This window comes from Carcharodon carcharias, chromosome 9, assembly GCF_017639515.1.
Source record: "Carcharodon carcharias isolate sCarCar2 chromosome 9, sCarCar2.pri, whole genome shotgun sequence".
Taxonomy (NCBI): Eukaryota; Metazoa; Chordata; class Chondrichthyes; order Lamniformes; family Lamnidae; genus Carcharodon; species Carcharodon carcharias.
Window position 1 is genome coordinate 69,087,383 of NC_054475.1, and position 19,672 is coordinate 69,107,054.

The following is a 19,672-nucleotide window of genomic DNA, read 5'->3' on the forward strand; positions in this document are numbered from 1 at the left end:
GTGCAGTTTGAAGTAGAGGGAATAGAAACAGAGCAGTTTGAAGTTGGTGGAGGAGGGGAAACAGTGCAGGTTGAAGTAGGGGAAGAAGAAACAATGCAGTTTGAAGTAGAGGAAGAAGAAACAGTGCAGTTTGAAGTAGGGGGAGGAGAAACATTGCAGTTTGAAGTAGGGGAGAGCAGAAAGAGTCCAGTTTGAAGTAGGGGAAGCAGAAACAGTGCAGTTTGAAGTAGGAGGAGAAGAAACAGTGCAGTTTGAATTAGGGGGGAGCAGAAACAGTGCAGATTGAAGAAGGATGAGGAGAAACAGTGCAGTTTGAATTAGGGGGGAGCAGAATCAGTGCAGTTTGAAGTAGGAGGAGGAGAAACAGTGCAGTTTGAAGTAGGGGGAGCAGAAACAGTGCAATTTGAAGTAGAGGGAATAGAAACAGAGCAGTTTGAAGTAGGTGGAGGAGGGGAAACAGTGCAGGTTGAAGTAGGGGAAGCAGAAACAATGCAGTTTGAAGTGGGGGGAGGAGAAACATTGCAGTTTGAAGTAGGGGAGAGCAGAAACAGTGCAGTTTGAAGTAGGTGGAGGAGGGGAAACAGTGCAGGTTGAAGTAGGGGAAGCAGAAACAATGCAGTTTGAAGTAGAGGAAGAAGAAACAGTGCAGTTGGAAGTAGAGGGAATAGAAACAGATGTTTGAAGTAGGAGGAGGTGAAACAGTGCAGTTTGAAGTAGAGGGGAGCAGAAAAAGTGAAGTTTGAAGTAGGAGGAGGAGAAACAGTGCAGTTTGAAGTAGGAGGAGGAGAAACAGTGCAGTTTGAAGTAGGAGGGGCAGAAACAGTGCAATTTGAAGTAGTGGGGAGCAGAAACAGTGCAGTTTGAAGGAGAGGGAGCAGAAACAGTGCAGTTTGAAGTAGGGGGGAGCAGAAACAAAGCAGTTTGAAGTGGGGGGAGGAGAAACATTGCAGTTTGAAGTAGGGGGGAGCAGAAACAGTGCAGTTTGAAGTAGAGGGAATAGAAACAGAGCAGTTTGAAGTAGGTGGAGGAGGGGAAACAGTGCAGGTTGAAGTAGGGGAAGCAGAAACAATGCAGTTTGAAGTAGAGGAAGAAGAAACAGTGCAGTGTGAAGTTGGGGGGAGGAGAAACATTGCAGTTTGAAGTTGGGGGGAGCAGAAACAGTGCAGTTTGAAGTAGTGGGGTCCGGAAACAGTGCAGCTTGAAGTGGGAGGAGGAGAAACAGTGCAGTTTGAAGTAGGGGGGAGCAGAAAGAGTGCAGTTTGAAGTAGGAGGAGGGGAAACAGTGCAGTTTCAAGTGGGGGGAGCAGAAACAGTGCAATTTGAAATAGAGGGAGCAGAAACAGTGCAGGTTGAAGTAGGGGAACAGAAACAGTGCAGTTTGAAATAGTGGAGAGCAGAAACAGTGCAGTTTGAAGGAGAGGGAGCAGAAACAAAGCAGTTTGAAGTGGGGGGAGGAGAAACATTGCAGTTTGAAGTAGGGGGGAGCAGAAACAGTGCAGTTTGAAGTAGAGGGAATAGAAACAGAGCAGTTTGAAGTAGGTGGAGGAGGGGAAACAGTGCAGGTTGAAGTAGGGGAAGCAGAAACAATGCAGTTTGAAGTAGAGGAAGAAGAAACAGTGCAGTCTGAAGTAGGGGGAGGAGAAACATTGCAGTTTGAAGTAGGGGAGAGCAGAAAGAGTCCAGTGTGAAGTAGGGGAAGCAGAAACAGTGCAGTTTGAAGTAGAGGAAGAAGAAACAGTGCAGTTTGAAGTAGGGGGAGGAGAAACATTGCAGTTTGAAGTAGGGTGGAGCAGAAACAGTGCAGTTGGAAGTAGAGGGAATAGAAACAGATGTTTGAAGTAGGAGGTGAAACAGTGCAGTTTGAAGTAGAGGGGAGAAGAAAAAGTGAAGTTTGAAGTAGGAGGAGGAGAAACAGTGCAGTTTGAAGTAGGAGGAGGAGAAACAGTGCAGTTTGAAGTAGGAGGAGGAGAAACAGTGCAGTTTGAAGTAGGAGGAGGAGAAACAGTGCAGTTTGAAGTAGGAGGAGCAGAAACAGTGCAATTTGAAGTAGAGGGAACAGAAACAGTGCAGTTTGAAGTAGTGGGGAGCAGAAACAGTGCAGTTTGAAGGAGAGGGAGCAGAAACAGTGCAGTTTGAAGTAGGGGCGAGCAGAAACAAAGCAGTTTGAAGTGGGGGGAGGAGAAACATTGCAGTTTGAAGTAGGGGGGAGCAGAAACAGTGCAGTTTGAAGTAGAGGGAATAGAAACAGAGCAGTTTGAAGTTGGTGGAGGAGGGGAAACAGTGCAGGTTGAAGTAGGGGAAGAAGAAACAGTGCAGTTTGAAGTAGAGGAAGAAGAAACAGTGCAGTTTGAAGTAGGGGGAGGAGAAACATTGCAGTTTGAAGTAGGGGAGAGCAGAAAGAGTCCAGTTTGAAGTAGGGGAAGCAGAAACAGTGCAGTTTGAAGTAGGAGGAGAAGAAACAGTGCAGTTTGAATTAGGGGGGAGCAGAAACAGTGCAGATTGAAGAAGGATGAGGAGAAACAGTGCAGTTTGAAGTAGGAGGAGGAGAAACAGTGCAGTTTGAAGTAGGGGGAGCAGAAACAGTGCAGTTTGAAGTAGAGGGAGCAGAAACAAAGCAGTTTGAAGTGGGGGAGGAGAAACATTGCAGTTTGAAGTAGAGGGAATAGAAACAGAGCAGTTTGAAGTAGGTGGAGGAGGGGAAACAGTGCAGGTTGAAGTAGGGGAAGCAGAAACAATGCAGTTTGAAGTAGAGGAAGAAGAAACAGTGCAGTTTGAAGTAGGGGGAGGAGAAACATTGCAGTTTGAAGTAGGGGAGAGCAGAAAGAGTCCAGTGGGAAGGAGGGGAAGCAGAAACAGTGCAGTTTGAAGTAGAGGAAGAAGAAACAGTGCAGTTTGAAGTAGGGGGAGGAGAAACATTGCAGTTTGAAGTAGGGTGGAGCAGAAACAGTGCAGTTGGAAGTAGAGGGAATAGAAACAGATGTTTGAAGTAGGAGGTGAAACAGTGCAGTTTGAAGTAGAGGGGAGAAGAAACAGTGCAGTTTGAAGTAGGAGGAGGAGAAACAGTGCAGTTTGAAGTAGGAGGAGGAGAAACAGTGCAGTTTGAAGTAGGAGGAGGAGAAACAGTGCAGTTTGAAGTAGGAGGAGGAGAAACAGTGCAGTTTGAAGTAGGAGGAGGAGAAACAGTGCAGTTTGAAGTAGGAGGAGGAGAAACAGTGCAGTTTGAAGTAGGAGGAGGAGAAACAGTGCAGTTTGAAGTAGGAGGAGCAGAAACAGTGCAATTTGAAGTAGAGGGAACAGAAACAGTGCAGTTTGAAGTAGTGGGGAGCAGAAACAGTGCAGTTTGAAGGAGAGGGAGCAGAAACAGTGCAGTTTGAAGTAGGGGCGAGCAGAAACAAAGCAGTTTGAAGTGGGGGGAGGAGAAACATTGCAGTTTGAAGTAGGGGGGAGCAGAAACAGTGCAGTTTGAAGTAGAGGGAATAGAAACAGAGCAGTTTGAAGTTGGTGGAGGAGGGGAAACAGTGCAGGTTGAAGTAGGGGAAGAAGAAACAATGCAGTTTGAAGTAGAGGAAGAAGAAACAGTGCAGTTTGAAGTAGGGGGAGGAGAAACATTGCAGTTTGAAGTAGGGGAGAGCAGAAAGAGTCCAGTTTGAAGTAGGGGAAGCAGAAACAGTGCAGTTTGAAGTAGGAGGAGAAGAAACAGTGCAGTTTGAATTAGGGGGGAGCAGAAACAGTGCAGATTGAAGAAGGATGAGGAGAAACAGTGCAGTTTGAATTAGGGGGGAGCAGAAAGAGTGCAGTTTGAAGTAGGGGAAGCAGAATCAGTGCAGTTTGAAGTAGGAGGAGGAGAAACAGTGCAGTTTGAAGTAGGGGGAGCAGAAACAGTGCAATTTGAAGTAGAGGGAATAGAAACAGAGCAGTTTGAAGTAGGTGGAGGAGGGGAAACAGTGCAGGTTGAAGTAGGGGAAGCAGAAACAATGCAGTTTGAAGTGGGGGGAGGAGAAACATTGCAGTTTGAAGTAGGGGAGAGCAGAAACAGTGCAGTTTGAAGTAGGTGGAGGAGGGGAAACAGTGCAGGTTGAAGTAGGGGAAGCAGAAACAATGCAGTTTGAAGTAGAGGAAGAAGAAACAGTGCAGTTGGAAGTAGAGGGAATAGAAACAGATGTTTGAAGTAGGAGGAGGTGAAACAGTGCAGTTTGAAGTAGAGGGGAGCAGAAAAAGTGAAGTTTGAAGTAGGAGGAGGAGAAACAGTGCAGTTTGAAGTAGGAGGAGGAGAAACAGTGCAGTTTGAAGTAGGAGGGGCAGAAACAGTGCAATTTGAAGTAGTGGGGAGCAGAAACAGTGCAGTTTGAAGGAGAGGGAGCAGAAACAGTGCAGTTTGAAGTAGGGGGGAGCAGAAACAAAGCAGTTTGAAGTGGGGGGAGGAGAAACATTGCAGTTTGAAGTAGGGGGGAGCAGAAACAGTGCAGTTTGAAGTAGAGGGAATAGAAACAGAGCAGTTTGAAGTAGGTGGAGGAGGGGAAACAGTGCAGGTTGAAGTAGGGGAAGCAGAAACAATGCAGTTTGAAGTAGAGGAAGAAGAAACAGTGCAGTGTGAAGTTGGGGGGAGGAGAAACATTGCAGTTTGAAGTTGGGGGGAGCAGAAACAGTGCAGTTTGAAGTAGTGGGGTCCGGAAACAGTGCAGCTTGAAGTGGGAGGAGGAGAAACAGTGCAGTTTGAAGTAGGGGGGAGCAGAAAGAGTGCAGTTTGAAGTAGGAGGAGGGGAAACAGTGCAGTTTCAAGTGGGGGGAGCAGAAACAGTGCAATTTGAAATAGAGGGAGCAGAAACAGTGCAGGTTGAAGTAGGGGAACAGAAACAGTGCAGTTTGAAATAGTGGAGAGCAGAAACAGTGCAGTTTGAAGGAGAGGGAGCAGAAACAAAGCAGTTTGAAGTGGGGGGAGGAGAAACATTGCAGTTTGAAGTAGGGGGGAGCAGAAACAGTGCAGTTTGAAGTAGAGGGAATAGAAACAGAGCAGTTTGAAGTAGGTGGAGGAGGGGAAACAGTGCAGGTTGAAGTAGGGGAAGCAGAAACAATGCAGTTTGAAGTAGAGGAAGAAGAAACAGTGCAGTCTGAAGTAGGGGGAGGAGAAACATTGCAGTTTGAAGTAGGGGAGAGCAGAAAGAGTCCAGTGTGAAGTAGGGGAAGCAGAAACAGTGCAGTTTGAAGTAGAGGAAGAAGAAACAGTGCAGTTTGAAGTAGGGGGAGGAGAAACATTGCAGTTTGAAGTAGGGTGGAGCAGAAACAGTGCAGTTGGAAGTAGAGGGAATAGAAACAGATGTTTGAAGTAGGAGGTGAAACAGTGCAGTTTGAAGTAGAGGGGAGAAGAAAAAGTGAAGTTTGAAGTAGGAGGAGGAGAAACAGTGCAGTTTGAAGTAGGAGGAGGAGAAACAGTGCAGTTTGAAGTAGGAGGAGGAGAAACAGTGCAGTTTGAAGTAGGAGGAGGAGAAACAGTGCAGTTTGAAGTAGGAGGAGCAGAAACAGTGCAATTTGAAGTAGAGGGAACAGAAACAGTGCAGTTTGAAGTAGTGGGGAGCAGAAACAGTGCAGTTTGAAGGAGAGGGAGCAGAAACAGTGCAGTTTGAAGTAGGGGCGAGCAGAAACAAAGCAGTTTGAAGTGGGGGGAGGAGAAACATTGCAGTTTGAAGTAGGGGGGAGCAGAAACAGTGCAGTTTGAAGTAGAGGGAATAGAAACAGAGCAGTTTGAAGTTGGTGGAGGAGGGGAAACAGTGCAGGTTGAAGTAGGGGAAGAAGAAACAATGCAGTTTGAAGTAGAGGAAGAAGAAACAGTGCAGTTTGAAGTAGGGGGAGGAGAAACATTGCAGTTTGAAGTAGGGGAGAGCAGAAAGAGTCCAGTTTGAAGTAGGGGAAGCAGAAACAGTGCAGTTTGAAGTAGGAGGAGAAGAAACAGTGCAGTTTGAATTAGGGGGGAGCAGAAACAGTGCAGATTGAAGAAGGATGAGGAGAAACAGTGCAGTTTGAAGTAGGAGGAGGAGAAACAGTGCAGTTTGAAGTAGGGGGAGCAGAAACAGTGCAGTTTGAAGTAGAGGGAGCAGAAACAAAGCAGTTTGAAGTGGGGGAGGAGAAACATTGCAGTTTGAAGTAGAGGGAATAGAAACAGAGCAGTTTGAAGTAGGTGGAGGAGGGGAAACAGTGCAGGTTGAAGTAGGGGAAGCAGAAACAATGCAGTTTGAAGTAGAGGAAGAAGAAACAGTGCAGTTTGAAGTAGGGGGAGGAGAAACATTGCAGTTTGAAGTAGGGGAGAGCAGAAAGAGTCCAGTGGGAAGGAGGGGAAGCAGAAACAGTGCAGTTTGAAGTAGAGGAAGAAGAAACAGTGCAGTTTGAAGTAGGGGGAGGAGAAACATTGCAGTTTGAAGTAGGGTGGAGCAGAAACAGTGCAGTTGGAAGTAGAGGGAATAGAAACAGATGTTTGAAGTAGGAGGTGAAACAGTGCAGTTTGAAGTAGAGGGGAGAAGAAACAGTGCAGTTTGAAGTAGGAGGAGGAGAAACAGTGCAGTTTGAAGTAGGAGGAGGAGAAACAGTGCAGTTTGAAGTAGGAGGAGGAGAAACAGTGCAGTTTGAAGTAGGAGGAGGAGAAACAGTGCAGTTTGAAGTAGGAGGAGGAGAAACAGTGCAGTTTGAAGTAGGAGGAGGAGAAACAGTGCAGTTTGAAGTAGGAGGAGGAGAAACAGTGCAGTTTGAAGTAGGAGGAGCAGAAACAGTGCAATTTGAAGTAGAGGGAACAGAAACAGTGCAGTTTGAAGTAGTGGGGAGCAGAAACAGTGCAGTTTGAAGGAGAGGGAGCAGAAACAGTGCAGTTTGAAGTAGGGGCGAGCAGAAACAAAGCAGTTTGAAGTGGGGGGAGGAGAAACATTGCAGTTTGAAGTAGGGGGGAGCAGAAACAGTGCAGTTTGAAGTAGAGGGAATAGAAACAGAGCAGTTTGAAGTTGGTGGAGGAGGGGAAACAGTGCAGGTTGAAGTAGGGGAAGAAGAAACAATGCAGTTTGAAGTAGAGGAAGAAGAAACAGTGCAGTTTGAAGTAGGGGGAGGAGAAACATTGCAGTTTCAAGTAGGGGAGAGCAGAAAGAGTCCAGTTTGAAGTAGGGGAAGCAGAAACAGTGCAGTTTGAAGTAGGAGGAGAAGAAACAGTGCAGTTTGAATTAGGGGGGAGCAGAAACAGTGCAGATTGAAGAAGGATGAGGAGAAACAGTGCAGTTTGAATTAGGGGGGAGCAGAAAGAGTGCAGTTTGAAGTAGGGGAAGCAGAATCAGTGCAGTTTGAAGTAGGAGGAGGAGAAACAGTGCAGTTTGAAGTAGGGGGAGCAGAAACAGTGCAATTTGAAGTAGAGGGAATAGAAACAGAGCAGTTTGAAGTAGGTGGAGGAGGGGAAACAGTGCAGGTTGAAGTAGGGGAAGCAGAAACAATGCAGTTTGAAGTGGGGGGAGGAGAAACATTGCAGTTTGAAGTAGGGGAGAGCAGAAACAGTGCAGTTTGAAGTAGGTGGAGGAGGGGAAACAGTGCAGGTTGAAGTAGGGGAAGCAGAAACAATGCAGTTTGAAGTAGAGGAAGAAGAAACAGTGCAGTTGGAAGTAGAGGGAATAGAAACAGATGTTTGAAGTAGGAGGAGGTGAAACAGTGCAGTTTGAAGTAGAGGGGAGCAGAAAAAGTGAAGTTTGAAGTAGGAGGAGGAGAAACAGTGCAGTTTGAAGTAGGAGGAGGAGAAACAGTGCAGTTTGAAGTAGGAGGGGCAGAAACAGTGCAATTTGAAGTAGTGGGGAGCAGAAACAGTGCAGTTTGAAGGAGAGGGAGCAGAAACAGTGCAGTTTGAAGTAGGGGGGAGCAGAAACAAAGCAGTTTGAAGTGGGGGGAGGAGAAACATTGCAGTTTGAAGTAGGGGGGAGCAGAAACAGTGCAGTTGGAAGTAGAGGGAATAGAAACAGATGTTTGAAGTAGGAGGTGAAACAGTGCAGTTTGAAGTAGAGGGGAGAAGAAAAAGTGAAGTTTGAAGTAGGAGGAGGAGAAACAGTGCAGTTTGAAGTAGGAGGAGGAGAAACAGTGCAGTTTGAAGTAGGAGGAGGAGAAACAGTGCAGTTTGAAGTAGGAGGAGGAGAAACAGTGCAGTTTGAAGTAGGAGGAGGAGAAACAGTGCAGTTTGAAGTAGGAGGAGGAGAAACAGTGCAGTTTGAAGTAGGAGGAGCAGAAACAGTGCAATTTGAAGTAGAGGGAACAGAAACAGTGCAGTTTGAAGTAGTGGGGAGCAGAAACAGTGCAGTTTGAAGGAGAGGGAGCAGAAACAGTGCAGTTTGAAGTAGGGGCGAGCAGAAACAAAGCAGTTTGAAGTGGGGGGAGGAGAAACATTGCATTTTGAAGTAGGGGGGAGCAGAAACAGTGCAGTTTGAAGTAGAGGGAATAGAAACAGAGCAGTTTGAAGTTGGTGGAGGAGGGGAAACAGTGCAGGTTGAAGTAGGGGAAGAAGAAACAATGCAGTTTGAAGTAGAGGAAGAAGAAACAGTGCAGTTTGAAGTAGGGGGAGGAGAAACATTGCAGTTTGAAGTAGGGGAGAGCAGAAAGAGTCCAGTTTGAAGTAGGGGAAGCAGAAACAGTGCAGTTTGAAGTAGGAGGAGAAGAAACAGTGCAGTTTGAATTAGGGGGGAGCAGAAACAGTGCAGATTGAAGAAGGATGAGGAGAAACAGTGCAGTTTGAATTAGAGGGGAGCAGAAAGAGTGCAGTTTGAAGTAGGGGAAGCAGAATCAGTGCAGTTTGAAGTAGGAGGAGGAGAAACAGTGCAGTTTGAAGTAGGGGGAGCAGAAACAGTGCAATTTGAAGTAGAGGGAATAGAAACAGAGCAGTTTGAAGTAGGTGGAGGAGGGGAAACATTGCAGGTTGAAGTAGGGGAAGCAGAAACAATGCAGTTTGAAGTGGGGGGAGGAGAAACATTGCAGTTTGAAGTAGGGGAGAGCAGAAACAGTGCAGTTTGAAGTAGGTGGAGGAGGGGAAACAGTGCAGGTTGAAGTAGGGGAAGCAGAAACAATGCAGTTTGAAGTAGAGGAAGAAGAAACAGTGCCGTTGGAAGTAGAGGGAATAGAAACAGATGTTTGAAGTAGGAGGAGGTGAAACAGTGCAGTTTGAAGTAGAGGGGAGCAGAAAAAGTGAAGTTTGAAGTAGGAGGAGGAGAAACAGTGCAGTTTGAAGTAGGAGGAGGAGAAACAGTGCAGTTTGAAGTAGGAGGAGGAGAAACAGTGCAGTTTGAAGTAGGAGGAGGAGAAACAGTGCAGTTTTGAAGTAGGAGGGGCAGAAACAGTGCAATTTGAAGTAGAGGGAACAGAAACAGTGCAATTTGAAGTAGTGGGGAGCAGAAACAGTGCAGTTTGAAGGAGAGGGAGCAGAAACAGTGCAGTTTGAAGGAGAGGGAGCAGAAACAGTGCAGTTTGAAGGAGAGGGAGCAGAAACAGTGCAGTTTGAAGTAGGGGGGAGCAGAAACAAAGCAGTTTGAAGTGGGGGGAGGAGAAACATTGCAGTTTGAAGTAGGGGGGAGCAGAAACAGTGCAGTTTGAAGTAGAGGGAATAGAAACAGAGCAGTTTGAAGTAGGTGGAGGAGGGGAAACAGTGCAGGTTGAAGTAGGGGAAGCAGAAACAATGCAGTTTGAAGTAGAGGAAGAAGAAACAGTGCAGTGTGAAGTTGGGGGGAGGAGAAACATTGCAGTTTGAAGTTGGGGGGAGCAGAAACAGTGCAGTTTGAAGTAGTGGGGTCCGGAAACAGTGCAGCTTGAAGTGGGAGGAGGAGAAACAGTGCAGTTTGAAGTAGGGGGGAGCAGAAAGAGTGCAGTTTGAAGTAGGAGGAGGGGAAACAGTGCAGTTTGAAGTGGGGGGAGCAGAAACAGTGCAATTTGAAATAGAGGGAGCAGAAACAGTGCAGGTTGAAGTAGGGGAACAGAAACAGTGCAGTTTGAAATAGTGGAGAGCAGAAACAGTGCAGTTTGAAGGAGAGGGAGCAGAAACAAAGCAGTTTGAAGTGGGGGGAGGAGAAACATTGCAGTTTGAAGTAGGGGGGAGCAGAAACAGTGCAGTTTGAAGTAGAGGGAATAGAAACAGAGCAGTTTGAAGTAGGTGGAGGAGGGGAAACAGTGCAGGTTGAAGTAGGGGAAGCAGAAACAATGCAGTTTGAAGTAGAGGAAGAAGAAACAGTGCAGTCTGAAGTAGGGGGAGGAGAAACATTGCAGTTTGAAGTAGGGGAGAGCAGAAAGAGTCCAGTGTGAAGTAGGGGAAGCAGAAACAGTGCAGTTTGAAGTAGAGGAAGAAGAAACAGTGCAGTTTGAAGTAGGGGGAGGAGAAACATTGCAGTTTGAAGTAGGGTGGAGCAGAAACAGTGCAGTTGGAAGTAGAGGGAATAGAAACAGATGTTTGAAGTAGGAGGTGAAACAGTGCAGTTTGAAGTAGAGGGGAGAAGAAAAAGTGAAGTTTGAAGTAGGAGGAGGAGAAACAGTGCAGTTTGAAGTAGGAGGAGGAGAAACAGTGCAGTTTGAAGTAGGAGGAGGAGAAACAGTGCAGTTTGAAGTAGGAGGAGGAGAAACAGTGCAGTTTGAAGTAGGAGGAGGAGAAACAGTGCAGTTTGAAGTAGGAGGAGGAGAAACAGTGCAGTTTGAAGTAGGAGGAGGAGAAACAGTGCAGTTTGAAGTAGGAGGAGGAGAAACAGTGCAGTTTGAAGTAGGAGGAGCAGAAACAGTGCAATTTGAAGTAGAGGGAACAGAAACAGTGCAGTTTGAAGTAGTGGGGAGCAGAAACAGTGCAGTTTGAAGGAGAGGGAGCAGAAACAGTGCAGTTTGAAGTAGGGGCGAGCAGAAACAAAGCAGTTTGAAGTGGGGGGAGGAGAAACATTGCATTTTGAAGTAGGGGGGAGCAGAAACAGTGCAGTTTGAAGTAGAGGGAATAGAAACAGAGCAGTTTGAAGTTGGTGGAGGAGGGGAAACAGTGCAGGTTGAAGTAGGGGAAGAAGAAACAATGCAGTTTGAAGTAGAGGAAGAAGAAACAGTGCAGTTTGAAGTAGGGGGAGGAGAAACATTGCAGTTTCAAGTAGGGGAGAGCAGAAAGAGTCCAGTTTGAAGTAGGGGAAGCAGAAACAGTGCAGTTTGAAGTAGGAGGAGAAGAAACAGTGCAGTTTGAATTAGGGGGGAGCAGAAACAGTGCAGATTGAAGAAGGATGAGGAGAAACAGTGCAGTTTGAATTAGAGGGGAGCAGAAAGAGTGCAGTTTGAAGTAGGGGAAGCAGAATCAGTGCAGTTTGAAGTAGGAGGAGGAGAAACAGTGCAGTTTGAAGTAGGGGGAGCAGAAACAGTGCAATTTGAAGTAGAGGGAATAGAAACAGAGCAGTTTGAAGTAGGTGGAGGAGGGGAAACATTGCAGGTTGAAGTAGGGGAAGCAGAAACAATGCAGTTTGAAGTGGGGGGAGGAGAAACATTGCAGTTTGAAGTAGGGGAGAGCAGAAACAGTGCAGTTTGAAGTAGGTGGAGGAGGGGAAACAGTGCAGGTTGAAGTAGGGGAAGCAGAAACAATGCAGTTTGAAGTGGGGGGAGGTGAAACAGTGCAGTTTGAAGTAGAGGGGAGCAGAAAAAGTGAAGTTTGAAGTAGGAGGAGGAGAAACAGTGCAGTTTGAAGTAGGAGGAGGAGAAACAGTGCAGTTTGAAGTAGGAGGAGGAGAAACAGTGCAGTTTGAAGTAGGAGGAGGAGAAACAGTGCAGTTTGAAGTAGGAGGGGCAGAAACAGTGCAATTTGAAGTAGAGGGAACAGAAACAGTGCAATTTGAAGTAGTGGGGAGCAGAAACAGTGCAGTTTGAAGGAGAGGGAGCAGAAACAGTGCAGTTTGAAGGAGAGGGAGCAGAAACAGTGCAGTTTGAAGGAGAGGGAGCAGAAACAGTGCAGTTTGAAGTAGGTGGAGGAGGGGAAACAGTGCAGGTTGAAGTAGGGGAAGCAGAAACAATGCAGTTTGAAGTAGAGGAAGAAGAAACAGTGCAGTTTGAAGTAGGGGGAGGAGAAACATTGCAGTTTGAAGTAGGGGGAGGAGAAACATTGCAGTTTGAAGTAGGGGAGAGCAGAAAGAGTCCAGTTTGAAGTAGGGGAAGCAGAAACAGTGCATTTTGAATTAGGGGGTAGCAGAAAGAGTGCAGTTTGAAGTAGGAGAAGCAGAATCAGTGCAATTTGAAATAGAGGGAACAAACAGTGCAGTTTGAAGTAGTGGGGAGCAGAAACAGTGCAGTTTGAAGGAGAGGGAGCAGAAACAGTGCAGTTTGAAGTAGGAGGAGCAGAAACAAAGCAGTTTGAAGTGGGGGGAGGAGAAACATTGCAATTTGAAGTAGGTGGAGGAGGGGAAACAGTGCAGGTTAAAGTAGGGGAAGCAGAAACAATGCAGTTTGAAGTAGAGGAAGAAGAAACAGTGCAGTTTGAAGTAGTGGGGAGCAGAAACAGTGCAGTTGGAAGTAAAGGGAATAGAAACAGATGTTTGAAGTAGGAGGAGGTGAAACAGTGCAGTTTGAAGTAGAGGGGAGCAGAAAAAGTGCAGTTTGAAGTAGGAGGAGGAGAAACAGTGCAGTTTGAAGTAGGAGGAGCAGAAACAGTGCAATTTGAAGTAGAGGGAACAGAAACAGTGCAGTTTGAAGGAGAGGGAGCAGAAACAGTGCAGTTTGAAGTAGGGGGGAGCAGAAACAAAGCAGTTTGAAGTGGGGGGAGGAGAAACATTGCAGTTTGAAGTAGGGGGGAGCAGAAACAGTGCAGTTTGAAGTAGAGGGAATAGAAACAGAGCAGTTTGAAGTAGGTGGAGGAGGGGAAACAGTGCAGGTTGAAGTAGGGGAAGCAGAAACAATGCAGTTTGAAGTAGAGGAAGAAGAAACAGTGCAGTTTGAAGTAGGGGGAGGAGAAACATTGCAGTTTGAAGTAGGGGAGAGCAGAAAGAGTCCAGTATGAAGTAGGGGAAGCAGAAACAGTGCAGTTTGAAGTAGAGGAAGAAGAAACAGTGCAGTTTGAAGTAGGGGGAGGAGAAACATTGCAGTTTGAAGTAGGGTGGAGCAGAAACAGTGCAGTTGGAAGTAGAGGGAATAGAAACAGATGTTTGAAGTAGGAGGTGAAACAGTGCAGTTTGAAGTAGAGGGGAGAAGAAAAAGTGAAGTTTGAAGTAGGAGGAGGAGAAACAGTGCAGTTTGAAGTAGGAGGAGGAGAAACAGTGCAGTTTGAAGTAGGAGGAGGAGAAACAGTGCAGTTTGAAGTAGGAGGAGCAGAAACAGTGCAATTTGAAGTAGAGGGAACAGAAACAGTGCAGTTTGAAGTAGTGGGGAGCAGAAACAGTGCAGTTTGAAGGAGAGGGAGCAGAAACAGTGCAGTTTGAAGTAGGGGCGAGCAGAAACAAAGCAGTTTGAAGTGGGGGGAGGAGAAACATTGCAGTTTGAAGTAGGGGGGGCGCAGAAACAGTGCAGTTTGAAGTAGAGGGAATAGAAACAGAGCAGTTTGAAGTTGGTGGAGGAGGGGAAACAGTGCAGGTTGAAGTAGGGGAAGAAGAAACAATGCAGTTTGAAGTAGAGGAAGAAGAAACAGTGCAGTTTGAAGTAGGGGGAGGAGAAACATTGCAGTTTCAAGTAGGGGAGAGCAGAAAGAGTCCAGTTTGAAGTAGGGGAAGCAGAAACAGTGCAGTTTGAAGTAGGAGGAGAAGAAACAGTGCAGTTTGAATTAGGGGGGAGCAGAAACAGTGCAGATTGAAGAAGGATGAGGAGAAACAGTGCAGTTTGAATTAGGGGGGAGCAGAAAGAGTGCAGTTTGAAGTAGGGGAAGCAGAATCAGTGCAGTTTGAAGTAGGAGGAGGAGAAACAGTGCAGTTTGAAGTAGGGGGAGCAGAAACAGTGCAATTTGAAGTAGAGGGAATAGAAACAGAGCAGTTTGAAGTAGGTGGAGGAGGGGAAACAGTGCAGGTTGAAGTAGGGGAAGCAGAAACAATGCAGTTTGAAGTAGAGGAAGAAGAAACAGTGCAGTTGGAAGTAGAGGGAATAGAAACAGATGTTTGAAGTAGGAGGAGGTGAAACAGTGCAGTTTGAAGTAGAGGGGAGCAGAAACAGTGCAGTTTGAAGTAGGAGGAGGAGAAACAGTGCAGTTTGAAGTAGGAGGAGGAGAAACAGTGCAGTTTGAAGTAGGAGGGGCAGAAACAGTGCAATTTGAAGTAGAGGGAACAGAAACAGTGCAGTTTGAAGTAGTGGGGAGCAGAAACAGTGCAGTTTGAAGGAGAGGGAGCAGAAACAGTGCAGTTTGAAGTAGGGGGGAGCAGAAACAAAGCAGTTTGAAGTGGGGGGAGGAGAAACATTGCAGTTTGAAGTAGGGGGGAGCAGAAACAGTGCAGTTTGAAGTAGAGGGAATAGAAACAGAGCAATTTGAAGTAGGTGGAGGAGGGGAAACAGTGCAGTTTGAAGTAGGGGAAGCAGAAACAATGCAGTTTGAAGTAGAGGAAGAAGAAACAGTGCAGTTTGAAGTAGGGGGAGGAGAAACATTGCAGTTTGAAGTAGGGGAGAGCAGAAAGAGTCCAGTTTGAAGTAGGGGAAGCAGAAACAGTGCATTTTGAATTAGGGGGTAGCAGAAAGAGTGCAGTTTGAAGTAGGGGAAGCAGAATCAGTGCAATTTGAAGTAGAGGGAACAAACAGTGCAGTTTGAAGTAGTGGGGAGCAGAAACAGTGCAGTTTGAAGGAGAGGGAGCAGAAACAGTGCAGTTTGAAGTAGGAGGAGCAGAAACAAAGCAGTTTGAAGTGGGGGGAGGAGAAACATTGCAATTTGAAGTAGGTGGAGGAGGGGAAACAGTGCAGGTTAAAGTAGGGGAAGCAGAAACAATGCAGTTTGAAGTAGAGGAAGAAGAAACAGTGCAGTTTGAAGTAGTGGGGAGCAGAAACAGTGCAGTTGGAAGTAGAGGGAATAGAAACAGATGTTTGAAGTAGGAGGAGGTGAAACAGTGCAGTTTGAAGTAGAGGGGAGCAGAAAAAGTGAAGTTTGAAGTAGGAGGAGGAGAAACAGTGCAGTTTGAAGTAGGAGGAGCAGAAACAGTGCAATTTGAAGTAGTGGGGAGCAGAAACAGTGCAGTTTGAAGTAGTGGGGAGCAGAAACAGTGCAGTTTGAAGGAGAGGGAGCAGAAACAGTGCAGTTTGAAGTAGGGGGGAGCAGAAACAAAGCAGTTTGAAGTGGGGGGAGGAGAAACATTGCAGTTTGAAGTAGGGGGGAGCAGAAACAGTGCAGTTTGAAGTAGAGGGAATAGAAACAGAGCAGTTTGAAGTTGGTGGAGGAGGGGAAACAGTGCAGGTTGAAGTAGAGGAAGAAGAATCAATGCAGTTTGAAGTAGAGGAAGAAGAAACAGTGCAGTTTGAAGTAGGGGGAGGAGAAACATTGCAGTTTGAAGTAGGGGAGAGCAGAAAGAGTCCAGTTTGAAGTAGGGGAAGCAGAAACAGTGCAGTTTGAAGTAGGAGGAGAAGAAACAGTGCAGTTTGAATTAGGGGGGAGCAGAAACAGTGCAGATTGAAGAAGGATGAGGAGAAACAGTGCAGTTTGAATTAGGGGGGAGCAGAAAGAGTGCAGTTTGAAGTAGGGGAAGCAGAATCAGTGCAGTTTGAAGTAGGAGGAGGAGAAACAGTGCCGTTTGAAGTAGGGGGAGCAGAAACAGTGCAATTTGAAGTAGAGGGAATAGAAACAGAGCAGTTTGAAGTAGGGGAGAGCAGAAACAGTGCAGTTTGAAGTAGGTGGAGGAGGGGAAACAGTGCAGGTTGAAGTAGGGGAAGCAGAAACAATGCAGTTTGAAGTAGAGGAAGAAGAAACAGTGCCGTTGGAAGTAGAGGGAATAGAAACAGATGTTTGAAGTAGGAGGAGGTGAAACAGTGCAGTTTGAAGTAGAGGGGAGCAGAAAAAGTGAAGTTTGAAGTAGGAGGAGGAGAAACAGTGCAGTTTGAAGTAGGAGGAGGAGAAACAGTGCAGTTTGAAGTAGGAGGGGCAGAAACAGTGCAATTTGAAGTAGAGGGAACAGAAACAGTGCAGTTTGAAGTAGTGGGGAGCAGAAACAGTGCAGTTTGAAGGAGAGGGAGCAGAAACAGTGCAGTTTGAAGGAGAGGGAGCAGAAACAGTGCAGTTTGAAGTAGGGGGGAGCAGAAACAAAGCAGTTTGAAGTGGGGGGAGGAGAAACATTGCAGTTTGAAGTAGGGGGGAGCAGAAACAGTGCAGTTTGAAGTAGAGGGAATAGAAACAGAGCAATTTGAAGTAGGTGGAGGAGGGGAAACAGTGCAGGTTGAAGTAGGGGAAGCAGAAACAATGCAGTTTGAAGTAGAGGAAGAAGAAACAGTGCAGTTTGAAGTAGGGGGAGGAGAAACATTGCAGTTTGAAGTAGGGGGAGGAGAAACATTGCAGTTTGAAGTAGGGGAGAGCAGAAAGAGTCCAGTTTGAAGTAGGGGAAGCAGAAACAGTGCATTTTGAATTAGGGGGTAGCAGAAAGAGTGCAGTTTGAAGTAGGAGAAGCAGAATCAGTGCAATTTGAAATAGAGGGAACAAACAGTGCAGTTTGAAGTAGTGGGGAGCAGAAACAGTGCAGTTTGAAGGAGAGGGAGCAGAAACAGTGCAGTTTGAAGTAGGAGCAGCAGAAACAAAGCAGTTTGAAGTGGGGGGAGGAGAAACATTGCAATTTGAAGTAGGTGGAGGAGGGGAAACAGTGCAGGTTAAAGTAGGGGAAGCAGAAACAATGCAGTTTGAAGTAGAGGAAGAAGAAACAGTGCAGTTTGAAGTAGTGGGGAGCAGAAACAGTGCAGTTGGAAGTAAAGGGAATAGAAACAGATGTTTGAAGTAGGAGGAGGTGAAACAGTGCAGTTTGAAGTAGAGGGGAGCAGAAAAAGTGCAGTTTGAAGTAGGAGGAGGAGAAACAGTGCAGTTTGAAGTAGGAGGAGCAGAAACAGTGCAATTTGAAGTAGAGGGAACAGAAACAGTGCAGTTTGAAGGAGAGGGAGCAGAAACAGTGCAGTTTGAAGTAGGGGGGAGCAGAAACAAAGCAGTTTGAAGTGGGGGGAGGAGAAACATTGCAGTTTGAAGTAGGGGGGAGCAGAAACAGTGCAGTTTGAAGTAGAGGGAATAGAAACAGAGCAGTTTGAAGTAGGTGGAGGAGGGGAAACAGTGCAGGTTGAAGTAGGGGAAGCAGAAACAATGCAGTTTGAAGTAGAGGAAGAAGAAACAGTGCAGTTTGAAGTAGGGGGAGGAGAAACATTGCAGTTTGAAGTAGGGGAGAGCAGAAAGAGTCCAGTGTGAAGTAGGGGAAGCAGAAACAGTGCAGTTTGAAGTAGAGGAAGAAGAAACAGTGCAGTTTGAAGTAGGGGGAGGAGAAACATTGCAGTTTGAAGTAGGGTGGAGCAGAAACAGTGCAGTTGGAAGTAGAGGGAATAGAAACAGATGTTTGAAGTAGGAGGTGAAACAGTGCAGTTTGAAGTAGAGGGGAGAAGAAAAAGTGAAGTTTGAAGTAGGAGGAGGAGAAACAGTGCAGTTTGAAGTAGGAGGAGGAGAAACAGTGCAGTTTGAAGTAGGAGGAGGAGAAACAGTGCAGTTTGAAGTAGGAGGAGCAGAAACAGTGCAATTTGAAGTAGAGGGAACAGAAACAGTGCAGTTTGAAGTAGTGGGGAGCAGAAACAGTGCAGTTTGAAGGAGAGGGAGCAGAAACAGTGCAGTTTGAAGTAGGGGCGAGCAGAAACAAAGCAGTTTGAAGTGGGGGGAGGAGAAACATTGCAGTTTGAAGTAGGGGGGCGCAGAAACAGTGCAGTTTGAAGTAGAGGGAATAGAAACAGAGCAGTTTGAAGTTGGTGGAGGAGGGGAAACAGTGCAGGTTGAAGTAGGGGAAGAAGAAACAATGCAGTTTGAAGTAGAGGAAGAAGAAACAGTGCAGTTTGAAGTAGGGGGAGGAGAAACATTGCAGTTTCAAGTAGGGGAGAGCAGAAAGAGTCCAGTTTGAAGTAGGGGAAGCAGAAACAGTGCAGTTTGAAGTAGGAGGAGAAGAAACAGTGCAGTTTGAATTAGGGGGGAGCAGAAACAGTGCAGATTGAAGAAGGATGAGGAGAAACAGTGCAGTTTGAATTAGGGGGGAGCAGAAAGAGTGCAGTTTGAAGTAGGGGAAGCAGAATCAGTGCAGTTTGAAGTAGGAGGAGGAGAAACAGTGCAGTTTGAAGTAGGGGAGCAGAAACAGTGCAATTTGAAGTAGAGGGAATAGAAACAGAGCAGTTTGAAGTAGGTGGAGGAGGGGAAACAGTGCAGGTTGAAGTAGGGGAAGCAGAAACAATGCAGTTTGAAGTTGGGGGGAGGAGAAACATTGCAGTTTGAAGTAGGGGAGAGCAGAAACAGTGCAGTTTGAAGTAGGTGGAGGAGGGGAAACAGTGCAGGTTGAAGTAGGGGAAGCAGAAACAATGCAGTTTGAAGTAGAGGAAGAAGAAACAGTGCAGTTGGAAGTAGAGGGAATAGAAACAGATGTTTGAAGTAGGAGGAGGTGAAACAGTGCAGCTTGAAGTAGAGGGGAGCAGAAAAAGTGCAGTTTGAAGTAGGAGGAGGAGAAACAGTGCAGTTTGAAGTAGGAGGAGGAGAAACAGTGCAGTTTGAAGTAGGAGGGGCAGAAACAGTGCAATTTGAAGTAGAGGGAACAGAAACAGTGCAGTTTGAAGTAGTGGGGAGCAGAAACAGTGCAGTTTGAAGGAGAGGGAGCAGAAACAGTGCAGTTTGAAGTAGGGGGGAGCAGAAACAAAGCAGTTTGAAGTGGGGGGAGGAGAAACATTGCAGTTTGAAGTAGGGGGGGAGCAGAAACAGTGCAGTTTGAAGTAGAGGGAATAGAAACAGAGCAATTTGAAGTAGGTGGAGGAGGGGAAACAGTGCAGGTTGAAGTAGGGGAAGCAGAAACAATGCAGTTTGAAGTAGAGGAAGAAGAAACAGTGCAGTTTGAAGTAGGGGGAGGAGAAACATTGCAGTTTGAAGTAGGGGGAGGAGAAACATTGCAGTTTGAAGTAGGGGAGAGCAGAAAGAGTCCAGTTTGAAGTAGGGGAAGCAGAAACAGTGCATTTTGAATTAGGGGGTAGCAGAAAGAGTGCAGTTTGAAGTAGGGGAAGCAGAATCAGTGCAATTTGAAGTAGAGGGAACAAACAGTGCAGTTTGAAGTAGTGGGGAGCAGAAACAGTGCAGTTTGAAGGAGAGGGAGCAGAAACAGTGCAGTTTGAAGTAGGAGGAGCAGAAACAAAGCAGTTTGAAGTGGGGGGAGGAGAAACATTGCAATTTGAAGTAGGTGGAGGAGGGGAAACAGTGCAGGATAAAGTAGGGGAAGCAGAAACAATGCAGTTTGAAGTAGAGGAAGAAGAAACAGTGCAGTTTGAAGTAGTGGGGAGCAGAAACAGTGCAGTTGGAAGTAGAGGGAATAGAAACAGATGTTTGAAGTAGGAGGAGGTGAAACAGTGCAGTTTGAAGTAGAGGGGAGCAGAAAAAGTGAAGTTTGAAGTAGGAGGAGGAGAAACAGTGCAGTTTGAAGTAGGAGGAGCAGAAACAGTGCAATTTGAAGTAGTGGGGAGCAGAAACAGTGCAGTTTGAAGTAGGGGGGAGCAGAAACAAAGCAGTTTGAAGTGGGGG